Consider the following 13,982-nt stretch of genomic DNA (forward strand, 5'->3'; position numbering starts at 1 on the left):
GGCGGGGGACACCAGAAATGGGCTTCACACATTGTACCCATGTCAGGCATCGACCCCGGGTCTTCGGCGTGACGAGTGAACGCTTAAACCACTAGGCTACCCGGCCACCCCCAACCCAGCAGTGAATGGGTATCAGGTAGGATGAGATTATAATGTTGTTGTTGCCCTTCTAGCGCCTCACAGGCAGCTGTTGTATACTCCTCAGGAAGCTGAGAATGAAAATTGAGTGCACACTGATCCATTGGACAGGGAAATAAAATAGCGCTTTGAGCGCGCTTAGGGGATGGATTTGGTGCTCTATGAATGTGCACATTGTAGTTATTATTGGGGTAAAAAGAATGATTTGGGGGAGCATGCAGGGTTCCTAGGTCTACTATGAATAGTTGTAGAAGAATTATCAATCTTTGTGTTTGTATGTTACTTGTATTTTCTGTTGGTTGGAGGTGATATGTTTGTGTGGTTTGTTTATCGCAACACTCAGCAATATGACTGAACCAGACAATCGGGTGATGGACATCATATCATTGATCAAAGCATTTAGAATACCAAGCCTGTACACCTGATCCCGTTGGTTGCCTCTCAGTGCAGCAAACAAACAAACATGATACAGGAAGAAGTTAATTCAAGATTATCAGTGTTCGAAATTAACCATGAACCTCCTGGTCGCATGAGTCAAACCATAAAATACCTCATGAATCCATAATGAAAGATAAAATAGGTCAACAAAATTTTTTAGCGAAGCATCGTGATACATCCATGTAGATGGTCCCACTTCTACATGCTCTAGTTGGTAAACGGGCAGTCGGGTAGCTTAGTGGTTAAAGCGTTTGCTCGTCACGCCAAAGACCCGGGTTCGATTCCCGATATGGGTACAATGTGTGAAGCCCATTTCAGGTGTCCCCTGCCGTGATATTGCTGGAATATTGCTAAAAGCGGCGTAAAACCATACTCACTCAATCAATCAATCAATCAATCAATCTATCAGATACTTAACATGGGTCACTTATGCTACTGTAAATGTGTAGTTGACCCGCTGTTCAAAGAGATGAAGGATTTGTGATTCTGAAATATTGACAGTAATATGTGGAGACTTCATGTTTGAAAGACAACCCCAATGTTTGCTTCTACAAAGTTCTGGCATATGATTGGTTGGCACTGAAGGTCAACGTCACATGATGAAATATGCATAACGAAATTCGCCTGACTACCATGATTTGAGCTTTTGCCAAATTTATCATATCTCAATAACAGTCTACCAAAGCCCATGTCCAGAAAGAGTCTGTTCGGTTTAGTAAGATAAACTGTAAAAATCCATATAACACTATCATATACTACTAAAAATGATGCTGGGAGCCAAGTTTGGCCCATGGACTCCGACATTTTTGGCACTGACTGCAATTATGTTGAACAAGATGGGCAAACATTGTGATAGCTATTGAATGGTATGATAAAAAACACGTCAACATGGATTAAAAGTCATGGCTTTTGCGTCATGAAAGTTCAATATGTTCAAGGTTAAATTCCATTGCAAAATCAATTTTGCTCAAGAATTCAGATTGTGTCCAAGATGGGAATTCAGGATATCTGACCTTTCCATGGCACAGGAAGCAGTCATTGCATATTCTCTTTCTGATATACATAAAATACCATTTTATAAAATATTAATTTCTGCTGCTTATCTCTTCTTGAGACTATAATATTTATTAGGACAGTAAACAGTAGTTAAAGGGTAAGTTATAAGGCAGCGTTAGAAATTGGCACTAGTCCTGTAGTCCTTGCCAAACTGCCAAATGGCAAAGGTATCATAAGGACTAGTAGAAAATTGCCCTTTTTAAGGGTTTTGCCATATGTTATCATTATAAGGACTAGTGGACGAAAACTGTTAGTTCCTAACCCTGCAAGGTAGTGCGTGTTTTAGTGTTTGAATTTGTAAATCTTGTAGAACACACGAGTGACATGTAGAATTAGGACAGTACACTTCAGAAGCCTTGAGAAACAAGCATGCTTTCAGAGTTTTGTAAGAAATGCGCTGTTGCTGCTGGCAATCTTTTCCAGAAAGAAAATTTACATATGGAGATGTGCACGTGGCTTAGGGGGGCATGTTATGAGAGTGTCAAAGGTCAAGGTCCACAGTAAAAACTGCTTGCCTAAAATAATTTTCACGAAGCCTCTCGTGGATGCTTTGTGGGTATATTCCAACAAAAGTATAAGGTCAGTCTCTAAAATCGCTACTGCTACAGATCACGTAAGGCCAACCTTTGACCAACTAGAGAAATAACAATGAAACTGGAAGACGACATAAGCCAATCAGAAAGCAGCCTTCTCCAGTTATACGGCACGAGTTGCAAAAAGAAGACTTCCTTTCCAGATTTGCGTAATCTTTATGTAGTGTAGCGAGCCCTAGGATCCTATTTTTCTGAGCTTGGTGTAAGGTTAGTCACGATACTCATGTGCCTGAAACACTGAGACATCTACAAATGTGGAAGCTGATATTTTCATGTGAGTGAGTGAAAGTTGTCTAATGCTGCAGACATCAATATTCCAGCTGCATCATTGTAAATAAGGCAAACTTGTGTGTGAAACCATCACTGACCCACGCCAGTGAGGCATCACAACATACAGTCAAGATAGTCACAAGGGCAGTCAAGTGAGGTTTATGACAAGCAGAGGGGCGGTCGGGTAACCTTGTGGTTAAAGCGTTCACTCGTCACGCCGAAGACCCGGGTTCGATTCCCGACATGGGTCCAATGTGTGAAGTCCAATTCTGGTGTCCCCCGCTGTGATATTGCTGGAATATTGCTAAAAGTGGCGTAAAGCCATACTCACTCACTCACTACGACAAGCAGAGGTTGCTGGGGACTTAATTCTTACCTGGAATCACAGCATTAGATATTGGCACTAGTCCTATAGTCCTTGCCAAACTGCCCAATAGTTAAGGTATCATAAGGACGAGTAGAAATGTGCCATTTTTAAGGGTTTTGCTATATATATGTTATCATTATAAGGACCAGTGGATGAAAACTGTAAGTTTCTACTGCTGAATCACCTTTTTTTTTTGTTGTAGTGAAGCAAGCAAGGATGAAAATGTAATCATTAATTCATTAGGCCTCGGGCTTGTATGGGTAGACAGGAATGGCACAGATGTTGGCCTCGTTGACAGATTGATCATAACATGGTTCAGTACTAATGGACCTATGTGACTATTATGATGATTATGTTTCAAGAGGAGATATAGCCTAGTGCAGCTGCACTTGTTGGCACAGAAAGCTGCTCATGCTGATAGCAGTGTACACACAGACCGCCTCGGTTTGGGTGGCCAGACAAGTGCATTGTTACTGCTAGTTACATAAATATTGTTCTCTATCAATTTCAGCAGTGCCTGTACACCGTTTGTCATTGTCATAGTTTGACGAGTATGTTGCACAATGCTCTCCGGCTTGGTTCATGGGTGGCGCCACTGTAGTTGCGCTTGTGGAAGGATGTGGACTAGGCTCTGTTTGGAATGGAAGGCAGTGTTCTGATTCTAAACGAGATTAAAGAATAGCAACATTTCTTGATTAGCTTATGTCTACCCAAACAACTACCCAGGATACGGGTGGTCCAAGTTCCTGTATGTTGCTGTGCAGATATATATATCCCTTGCTAGTGCCAGGATCATACTACCTATGGTATGGATGGTCTAAGGTCACTCAGTTTGCTGTGCAGAGTTGTATCCCTTGCTAGTGCCAGGATCATACAGCTGCCGGCAGTGATAAGCTTATTGCTGAAATGTTCAAATATGCATACCATGTGTTAGTTCCCTATATTACCTGTCTGTTTAACGTCATGTTTAAATCCGCATATTTTCCGATTTCCTGGTCGACTGGCCAAATTGTACCATTACACAAGAAAGGGGATATTGATACGGATAATTACCGAGAGATTACAGTATTAAGTATTTTTAGCAAGTTATATATTTCTGTTCTAAATAGATGTTTGCAGTTTTGGTGTGATGCCTATGATAAAGTTGTGGAGTCGCAAGCAGGATTTCGTTGTGGCTATTCCACAATTGATAATATGGTTTTTTTTACAGTCAGTTGTACAGCGTTATCTGGGGAAGAAGCGAGGTAAACTATATGCTTTATTTGTAGACTTCTCCAAAGCGTTCGACACTATAAACAGATCAAAACTATGGATAGTTTTGAATAACAGTGGTGTGTCACCTAAAATGTTTAAATGTATACAATCCATATATACGACTGTACGTTCCTGTGTAAAGTTTAACAATAGCTTCTCAGATGTATTCGATTGTGACTTGGGTGTCCTTCAAGGCTGTGTACTGAGCCTGTTTTTGTTTTCATTGTTTATCAATGATCTAGCTGTTGAAATTGAGGCTAACTGTGAACCCGGAATTCAGCTCCATTCAGACATAATTCAACTATTCCTGCTGATGATGTAATTCTTATATCAGATACTGTATATGGCCTCCAAAAACGCATCGATGTACTCGAACACTATGGCCAGAATTAGTTCCTAAAGGTAAATCTTGATTAATCGAAAATAGTAGTTTTTAAGAATGGTTGAGTACTTTCTAGATCTGAGAAATGGTATTTTAGTGGTTGTCAGTTGGAATGTGTATCATCGTACAAATATTTGGGAATTGTATTTTCAAAGAATTTATCATGGTTGAAACATACTTACAATTACAGGCTAAACGGGTATTGTTCTCGGTTCTAAAATCCCTTTCATCATTTAAACCTATTCCACTGAAACTATTTTTTAAAATATTCGATACTAAAATTTGCTTCAATTATGTTATATGGGGCTGAAATGTAGAGTTTTGAAAACTGTAAAGAAATAGAAAGTATCCATGTACTTACTTGTAAACGTCTGCTAGGTGTTAAAACGTCTACTCCCAATTATATTGTGCGAGGAGAGTGTGGAAGATACCCACTGTACATTTCTGCATATAAACGCTGTATAAAATATTGTTGTAAACTTATGTCCCTCCCAAATTCACGATATCCTAAGAAAAGTTATGATATGTTATTTCAGCTAGCCTCACATGGTAAAACTAATTGGGCTACAAAAGTCAAAACTCTTTTATACAGCCTTGGATTTGGATATATATGGGAGAACCAATATGTTATTTGCCCCGAATCATTTATTTCCGAATGTGAAGATCGGTTAAAATTTGCTTACGAACAGGACTGGCATTGGTCTTTAGCAAATAGTTCTAAAATGTTCCATTATACACTCTTCAAAAATTCATTTAGTCCAGAGTTGTATTGTCTGCTATCACTATAAACAAATTTCGTGTTGCACTAGCTCAGTTTCGCTGTAGCTCCCACACTCTCCACATTGAGACTGGTAGATACGTTAATACTCCACAAGAGCAGAGATTGTGCAATAGTTGCAATCAAAGATATGTCGAGAATGAATATAATTTTTTATTAATTTGTAACGCTTATGATGAACTTCGTCTTTAGTATTTACCACAGAAGTATTTTGTAATCCTACTCTTGCTAAATTCAATATGCTTATGGCGGTAAACAATGAAACTGTTATTAGAAATGTTGGAACTTTTATATACCATGCTTTGAATGTCTCCAAACACTAAGCCTATAAATGTTAATGATGGACCAAATATTATACCATGGGCCGCTGGCCTACACATGTACATGAATAAAGAATTGAGAATTGAGATCATACTACCCAGGGTATGGGTTGACTAAGGCCAGTCAGGTTGCTGTGCAGAGTTGTGTCCCTTGCTAGTGCCAGGATCATACTACCAAGGGTATGGGTTGATTAAGGCCAGTCAGGTTGCTGTGCAGAGTTGTGTCCCTTGCTAGTGCCAGGATCATACTACCCATGGTATGGGTTGACTAAGGCCACTCACGTTGCTGTGCAGAGTTGTGTCCCTTGCTTGTGCCAGGATCATACTACCAAGGGTATGGGTTGACTAAGGCCACTCAGATTGCTGTGCAGAGTTGTGTCCCTTGCTAGTGCCAGGATCATACTACCCAGGGTATGGGTTGTCTAAGGCCACTCAGGTTGCTGTGCAGAGTTGTGTCCCTTGCTAGTGCCAGGATCATACTACCCAGGGTATGGGTTGACTAAGGCCACTCAGGTTGCTGTGCAGAGTTGTGTCCCTTGCTAGTGCCAGGATCATACTACCAAGGGTATGGGTTGACTAAGGCCACTCAGGTTGCTGTGCAGAGTTGTGTCCCTTGCTAGTGCCAGGATCATACTACCCAGGGTATGGGTTGTCTAAGGCCACTCACGTTGCTGTGCAGAGTTGTGTCCCTTGCTTGTGCCAGGATCATACTACCCAGGGTATGGGTTGTTTAAGGCCACTCACGTTGCTGTGCAGAGTTGTGTCCCTTGCTAGTGCAAGGATCATACTTCCCAGGGTATGGGCTGTCTAAAGTCACTCAGGTTGTCATGCAGAGTTGTGTCCCTTACAAGTGCAAGGATCATAACATGGGTTTGAATCAAGATCCAGTCATGATCCTAGGTCTGTCAGCACCATACCCATGTTTGTAAATGTTTACCAACCTGCACCACTTGGGATGACCCTCCCACAGCTAGCTGACATGCTATGATAGGAGAACATGGTGTCCAAAACTGTATAAAATGTAACACACACTCACTAACCCTTATAAACAGTGTAACATGAACGCGCCACAAAGTCCAGTTAACTTGAAAATAGGTAAGGAATGTTCATGCCTTCATCTTCATTTGGAGCAGGATCATCAAAGGTAATAAGATTGTAGATTCAAATTAAAATATTTAAAGAAAACTTTCGGTAAAAACCAAAAAGGTCTGTGCACTGAAGTGAAGGCATTTCTCCATGTCCAGGGGAGGGGCACCTGTTGGCACCTGCCTGCATCCCGCATCTGACTGGCTCTGCAGGCATGTCAGCTATGTGCTGCCTCACCTGGGATTCCTCCTCACAACACAGCGCCAGATAAAGCTGCACGGCTAGGTAACAACAGAATTATGTAAGCCAGAATACATGCATGTGTACTCAGGTAAACAGCAGCGCATGTGTGTTCTGGAGTTGTTGTGCAACTGGACTGGAAATTCCGCACTGTTTGTTGGATTAATCATCACAGAGTTAACATCTCTTTGCCAGACCAAATGTATATGCTAAAGAAGTGTTGTGTTGAAATACTCATGCAGCCTGCCTCAGCTGACATGGAGGGCGGTAGGGTAGTCAAGTTGTTAAAGCGTTCGCTCGTCACGCCGAAGGCCCAGGTTCGAATCCCCACATAGGTACAATGTGTGAAGCCAATTTTTGGTGTTTTCTGACGTGATATTGCAGGAATATTGCTAAAAGCGGCATAAAACCATACTCACTTAGTTACTTAGTTGCCATGGAATAGTTGAAAACAATAACTAGTAATATTGTGATAGATATGATAATTTCCGTAATGTGTCGGTAATGTCGTCCCTTGTGGGTGTGAAGCAGGTGTTAAGTCAGTATAATAGTCTTGTACTACGTAACTCTTGTGTCGGTGATGTTGCCGCCGGTGGCTGTGAAGCAGGTGTTAAGTCAGTACAATGGTCTTGTACCACGTAACTCTTGTGTCGGTGATGTTGCCGCAGGTGGCTGTGAAGTAGGTGTTAAGTCAGTACAATGGTCTTGTACCACGTAACTTTTGTGTCGGTGATGTTGCCGCCGGTGGCTGTGAAGTAGGTGTTAAGTCAGTACAATGGTCTTGTACCACGTAACTCTTGTGTTGGTGATGTTGCCGCAGGTGGCTGTGAAGTAGGTGTTAAGTCAGTACAATGGTCTTGTACCACGTAACTCTTGTGTCGGTGATGTTGCTGCCGGTGGCTGTGAAGTAGGTGTTAAGTCAGTACAATGGTCTTGTACCACGTAACTCTTGTGTCGGTGATGTTGCTGCTGGTGGCTGTGAAGTAGGTGTTAAGTCAGTACAATGGTCTTGTACCACGTAACTCTTGTGTCGGTGATGTTGCCGCCGGTGGCTGTGAAGTAGGTGTTAAGTCAGTATAATGGTCTTGTACCACGTAACTCTTGTGTCGGTGATGTTGCCGCCAATGGTTGTGAAGCAGGTGTTAAGTCAGTATAATGGTCTTGTACCACATAACTCTTGTGTCGGTGATGTTGCCGCCGGTGGCTGTGAAGCAGGTGTTAAGTCAGTATAATGGTCTTGTACTACGTAACTCTTGTGTCGGTGATGTCGTCCCTTGTGGGTGTGAAGCAGGTGTTAAGTCAGTATAATAGTCTTGTACTACGTAACTCTTGTGTCGGTGATGTTGCCGCCGGTGGCTGTGAAGCAGGTGTTAAGTCAGTATAATGGTCTTGTACCACGTAACTCTTGTGTCGGTGATGTTGCCGCCGGTGGCTGTGAAGCAGGTGTTAAGTCAGTATAATAGTCTTGTACCACGTAACTCTTGTGTCGGTGATGTCGTCCCTTGTGGGTGTGAAGCAGGTGTTAAATCAGTATAATGGTCTTGTACTACGTAACTCTTGTGTCGGTGATGTTGTCCCTTGTGGGTGTGAAGCAGGTGTTAAGTCAGTATAATAGTCTTGTACTACGTAACTCTTGTGTCGGTGATGTCGTCCCTTGTGGGTGTGAAGCAGGTGTTAAGTCAGTATAATGGTCTTGTACTACGTAACTCTTGTGTCGGTGATGTTGCCGCCGGTGGCTGTGAAGCAGGTGTTAAGTCAGTATAATGGTCTTGTACCACGTAACTCTTGTGTCGGTGATGTTGCTCCCGGTGGCTGTGAAGCAGGTGTTAAGTCAGTATAATAGTCTTGTACTACGTAACTCTTGTGTCGGTGATGTTGCCGCCGGTGGCTGTGAAGCAGGTGTTAAGTCAGTATAATGGTCTTGTACCACGTAACTCTTGTGTCGGTGATGTTGCCGCCGGTGGCTGTGAAGCAGGTGTTAAGTCAGTACAGTCGTCTTGTACTGCATAACTCTTGTGTCGGCGATGTTGCTGCCGGTGGCTGTGAAGCAGGTGTCACGTAAGGAGGGACAGCCTCAGATAGTAGACAAGCTAGGAGGTGTCTGTTGACTTCAGCCTCTCCATCAACATTCCTGCCTAGAGTCAGAGACTCTATCCTTACTGCAGCAACACGACACAAACATTTGATGATCATCTTCCAGTCATCATCCTCCCCTCACACTACCTGACGACAAAGCTACCTAAGTTATTTAGAATATGTTTCCGGGGATCAAGTGGTGGATGGCATTGGTAGGTTAGGTTCATGCCTCTGTCTTTGGCATTATAGGAGTAGCAATATCAGGGGAAGTCGATTCTTTTGTTTTCATTTTACAAAGCCATTTTAACGAGATTGTGACTACCTATCTCTGATATATGACAATTGTAATTCACCATAGGGATTCCAGTTGTTGGAATAGTTCCCGCAACCTGTCCTGGTTGAAAGAGGTGACCAAATGGATTGGCTGGTCAGGCTCGTTGACTTGGTTTATTGTGTGTCATTGTTCCCGACCCGGATTGTCGCTCACAATATCAATCACTGGATTATCTGGTCCAGACTTGATTATTTATAGTTTGGAATATTGCTGCTTTAAACTACAACAAAATCAAAAAGACTAAAGATGTGATAAGGCCTTTCTGCTAATACATGTTTGGTTCACAGACTTTTTTCAAGAAGCACAGACCGATGATCAAAAAGAAAAATAATCTAAAAAAGTGTTTTTCTTCTTGTAATGATTTAAGGTTTTGTACGTCAGGGCAAAACAAAATGAAAAAAATAATAATGCGATAATATCATGTGAAAGAGTTATTTTCATTAATATGATTAGTCAACTGACTTGGCAGTAAGAAAATAAATTTAAGTTTAAATGGTTGTGTTCCACATTTGTGAAAGTTGGGGTTGGCTTGTCCTTAAACCAGGTAATTAGAAAAACACAGTGTAGATGATTTTGTGGAACATGTTGGCCAGGTGTTGATGACACATGACAGGCTGGTGGACCTTCTGGTCACATTTGCATGGAAAAGTGATTTCTGGAAAGACAATGGTTTGTTATACTTCTATCACAATTGTCAAACTTTACTCGTTTGTTCATGAGTGAGTGAGTGAGTGGGACTGTGACAACCCCGTAACCACTTGGCTATGTAAGCTCTCCATGAATGTAAGGACTTGTAAGGAATGCTCTCCATGAATGTAAGGACTTGTAAGGAATGCTCTCCATGGATGTAAGGACTTGTAAGGAATGCTCTCCATGAATGTAAGGACTTGTAAGGAATGCTCTCCATGAATGTAAGGACATGTAAGGAATGCTCTCCATGAATGTAAGGACTTGTAAGGAATGCTCTCCATGAATGTAAGGACTTGTAAGGAATGCTCTCCATGAATGTAAGGACTTGTAAGGAATGCTCTCCATGGATGTAAGGACTTGTAAGGAATGCTCTCCATGAATGTAAAGACTTGTAAGGAATGCTCTCCATGGATGTAAGGACTTGTAAGGAATGCTCTCCATGAATGTAAAGACTTGTAAGGAATGCTCTCCATGAATGTAAGGACTTGTAAGGAATGCTCTCCATGAATGTAAGGACTTGTAAGGAATGCTCTCCATGAATGTAAAGACTTGTAAGGAATGCTCTCCATGAATGTAAGGACTTGTAAGGAATGCTCTCCATGAATGTAAGGACTTGTAAGGAATGCTCTCCATGAATGTAAGGACTTGTAAGGAATGCTCTCCATGAATGTAAAGACTTGTAAGGAATGCTTAGTGCATGAGTGAGTGAGTGAGTGAGTGAGTGAGTGAGCAATATCACAGCTAGGGACTCCAGAAATGGGCTTCATACACTGTACCAGCTATACTCTGAAATAGTATTGATCCATTTGTTGCCTTGTGATCATTTGTACATGATTATTTTTCAAGCCTTATCATAGCTTTTGCCAGTATAGATAATAATTAGACATCATTCTACCAGCTTCTCCTACACCTCCAATCTGATTTGTTTGTGATTTTCTTTGTATCTGATTCAGTATGAAGTTAATGTGTGCCCAAATTACCAATTCAGCTGTCATATTATTTCCAGAATAGAAATGGAAAAAAAATACCTTCGTCCTCACTTTCACAAAACATATTGATGGGGATGTAATAAATAATTTATACCAGCCTAATGATATATTTTTCTCAGCAGGTATGGTTCAACCAGGCATCCTTTGTTAGGCTTGGTAATCATATCGAAAATTTGCGACCATGCATGTTAAATCTTTGTAAAATTCAGTCACAACCTGTGATCAACTAAATTGTTGCCTAGCAATATTTCAAACATTAGACAAGTGAATATGTGGCCACGGGCTCTCCTAGACTTGTGTAATTAGTGTGATAAAATTAATCAACAATATGGAACCTTGGCTTGCTAAGAAACTGCGGTATCCGGGCAGCAGGATTTGGTCTGTGCGGAATTAATGAGCGGCCACTGACAGCCATGGATTAGAAGCTGCAATTTATTGATGGTGTTTCTTTCAAGCTGAATATAAGCTTCAAGAATAATCACAGTAAAACCTGGCCTGTCAAGTCTAGCAACCTACAGCTTAGAAAAGCTGGACTTAAATCATCTTCACCCAAGTTGATTAGGACAAGCAGGATCTTTTGTACATGATAATCTGATAGCTGGATTTTGTTTTAAGATCACGCATTTGCCTTGGCAACATCTCCTAGTCTTGCTCTGTGTATAATAAAACAATTTGCGTAATAATTGTTTCTATGAAGTACTGTCATCCCAGTCTGTTTTAGCGTACGGATAATCAATCATTTTATGAATATGTATGTCCGGTTGGGATCCGGATGTGTTTATGGAGTATGTGGTGGGTTGAGAGTAGTGGTCGTTTCATGGACTTACTGTGGAGTGTTCAGCAAACTCCCGGGGACCATCATCCCAGCAACATGGGAATTCTCCCCAATGCCAAGCTGCATTGCGGAAACAACCTGGCAACAGGACTATGTTGGCCCTATTCTGAATTTATCGGCAGTCACAATTATGACAGCAGTCATTTGTTTCTAGGCTACAGGTCCAACCAGTTCACAAAATGACAGCCTCGATTCAGCAAGGTGTGGACCTTCCAGAACATGGAGGACGTTGTGTTGCCAGGCAGATTCGTATAAGGGTAGGGGCTGTCCTCATGGCTGATAAGAACCAATCAGTGTCAATAAGTTCAATACTGGGAGAATGTTTCTAGGTAGAAAGTTCTGGCCCAGCTTGGTAGCTTGTAGTATCTGGTCTCCGAGATCAAATGCGTACTTATAACTTCGCTAGATTGTGCCATTGTATGTTGTGACGTTTCACACAGAGAGTCAGGATATTCGGCTCCGGTAGGATTTAGCTGTCTTATAAGTGATGGGACATTAATGTAGTCTTCAAAAGCTTTGAGACTGGTTTGACTGAGGGAAAAGTTGAAATAGTCTTTTATGTTTGAATAAATGAAAATAAAGTTTGCCAATTTTATGTTCCTTCGTGAGCAGAGTGGAGTATTTTTTAAGTTGATGAATATGTATTTGGCATTGGGTGTTATTCACAGTATTCAGGTGATGATAATCGGTGGTCTTATCATTCCAAGTCATATGGTATATCTAAACATACAACACCCCCAGAACCCCACCCTGCCTACTCCCCCCCCCCACGATAAACCGATAAAGGAAGTTGACCTGAGCCATACTGATCACAGTGGGATGTCATCTCATTGGAGCCAGAGTTATCTGTAGTCTTTGTTGCAAGCAAGGACAGGAACAGTCGCACATGCACATATACAGGGGCATATTGCAGTCACACATATACAGGGGCACATTGCAGTCACACATTCACATATACAGGGGCACATTGCAGTCACACATTCACATATACAGGGGCACATTGCAGTCACACATGCACATATACAGGGGCACATTGCAGTCATACATCACATATAAAGGGGCACATTGCAGTCACACATGTACATATACAGGGGCACATTGCAGTCACACAGGCACATAGTAGTCACACACAGAGACACAGACACACACAGAGACACATGCACACACACAGGCGCACACACGCGCGTGCGCGCACACACACACACACACACACACACACACACACACACACACACACACACACACACACACACACACACACACACACACACACACACACACACACACACACACACGGTAGTTACACATTGCTGCTACTCCTGCATACAGCCCTGTAGATCTGTACAGTCTAGTTACCTGTTGAAGTGGATGTGGTATCAAACATCCAGGAGAGCTCTGGCTATTTACTATTTTATGTCACTTTCATAATCTGAACCCAACAACATCCATTTACCTCTTTTCACAAATAGCAACTCCCTGTTATTTCTTCGATGATTAGAAATATGTTTATGTGTAGTTCCTATTCACACATAAATTGCAAAGTAAATGGAAGAAAATAACATGCCATTTCTCTGAACAAAAGCAAATTAACTGGTCGTGCCAGGGATAAACCACCTTTACTCTTTACTTGGAAAACGCCCATCTCAGAATAGTTTTTATATTATTTGAACTGACACTGAAATCAGACAATATTTTATCAGTGAAATAGTTTGTGTTTTACAAGACAGCTGTGTTTTTCCATAGAGCCTGCAAGTGTGTGCAGTAGATAAAGCACACCGCAAGGTGGGTCTGCATGGCTCCCCCTGGTGGCCATGTTCCTGATAGAGCAGGCAGGACCATCTCTCACGTCCGGGGCAGGAAGTTCCACATCATCTGAAACGCTCTTGTCTTATCCTGAAAGAGTATAAAGACACTGTTTGATTGGAGAATGTTTGCATGTGTTCCAATCCTGATTAATGCCGTTATTAAATGGTATCTGTAGTGAGTGGGTGATTGAGTGAGTTGGGTATAGTGCCACCTTGAACAATATTCCAATTATATCGCGGCGTGTCAGCTTAATGTGGGAGGAAAGCCCGAAGTGATGCAGGTCTCAGATGTTTACCACTTCGGTGAAACCCAGGAGCATGGGTATGGTGC

General features: G+C 41.8%; 1 protein-coding gene across 3 annotated transcripts in view; it reads left to right on the forward strand.

The window, feature by feature from the left end:
* Window positions 1-13,982, forward strand: part of LOC139443190 (TALPID3 protein-like) — a 135,892-nt gene that overhangs the window by 53,404 nt on the left and 68,506 nt on the right. The window lies entirely within an intron of this gene.

The sequence above is a fragment of the Haliotis cracherodii genome, unplaced genomic scaffold (assembly GCF_022045235.1).
Source record: "Haliotis cracherodii isolate W230 unplaced genomic scaffold, xgHalCrac1.p SCAF_5, whole genome shotgun sequence".
NCBI classification, from domain to species: Eukaryota; Metazoa; Mollusca; class Gastropoda; order Lepetellida; family Haliotidae; genus Haliotis; species Haliotis cracherodii.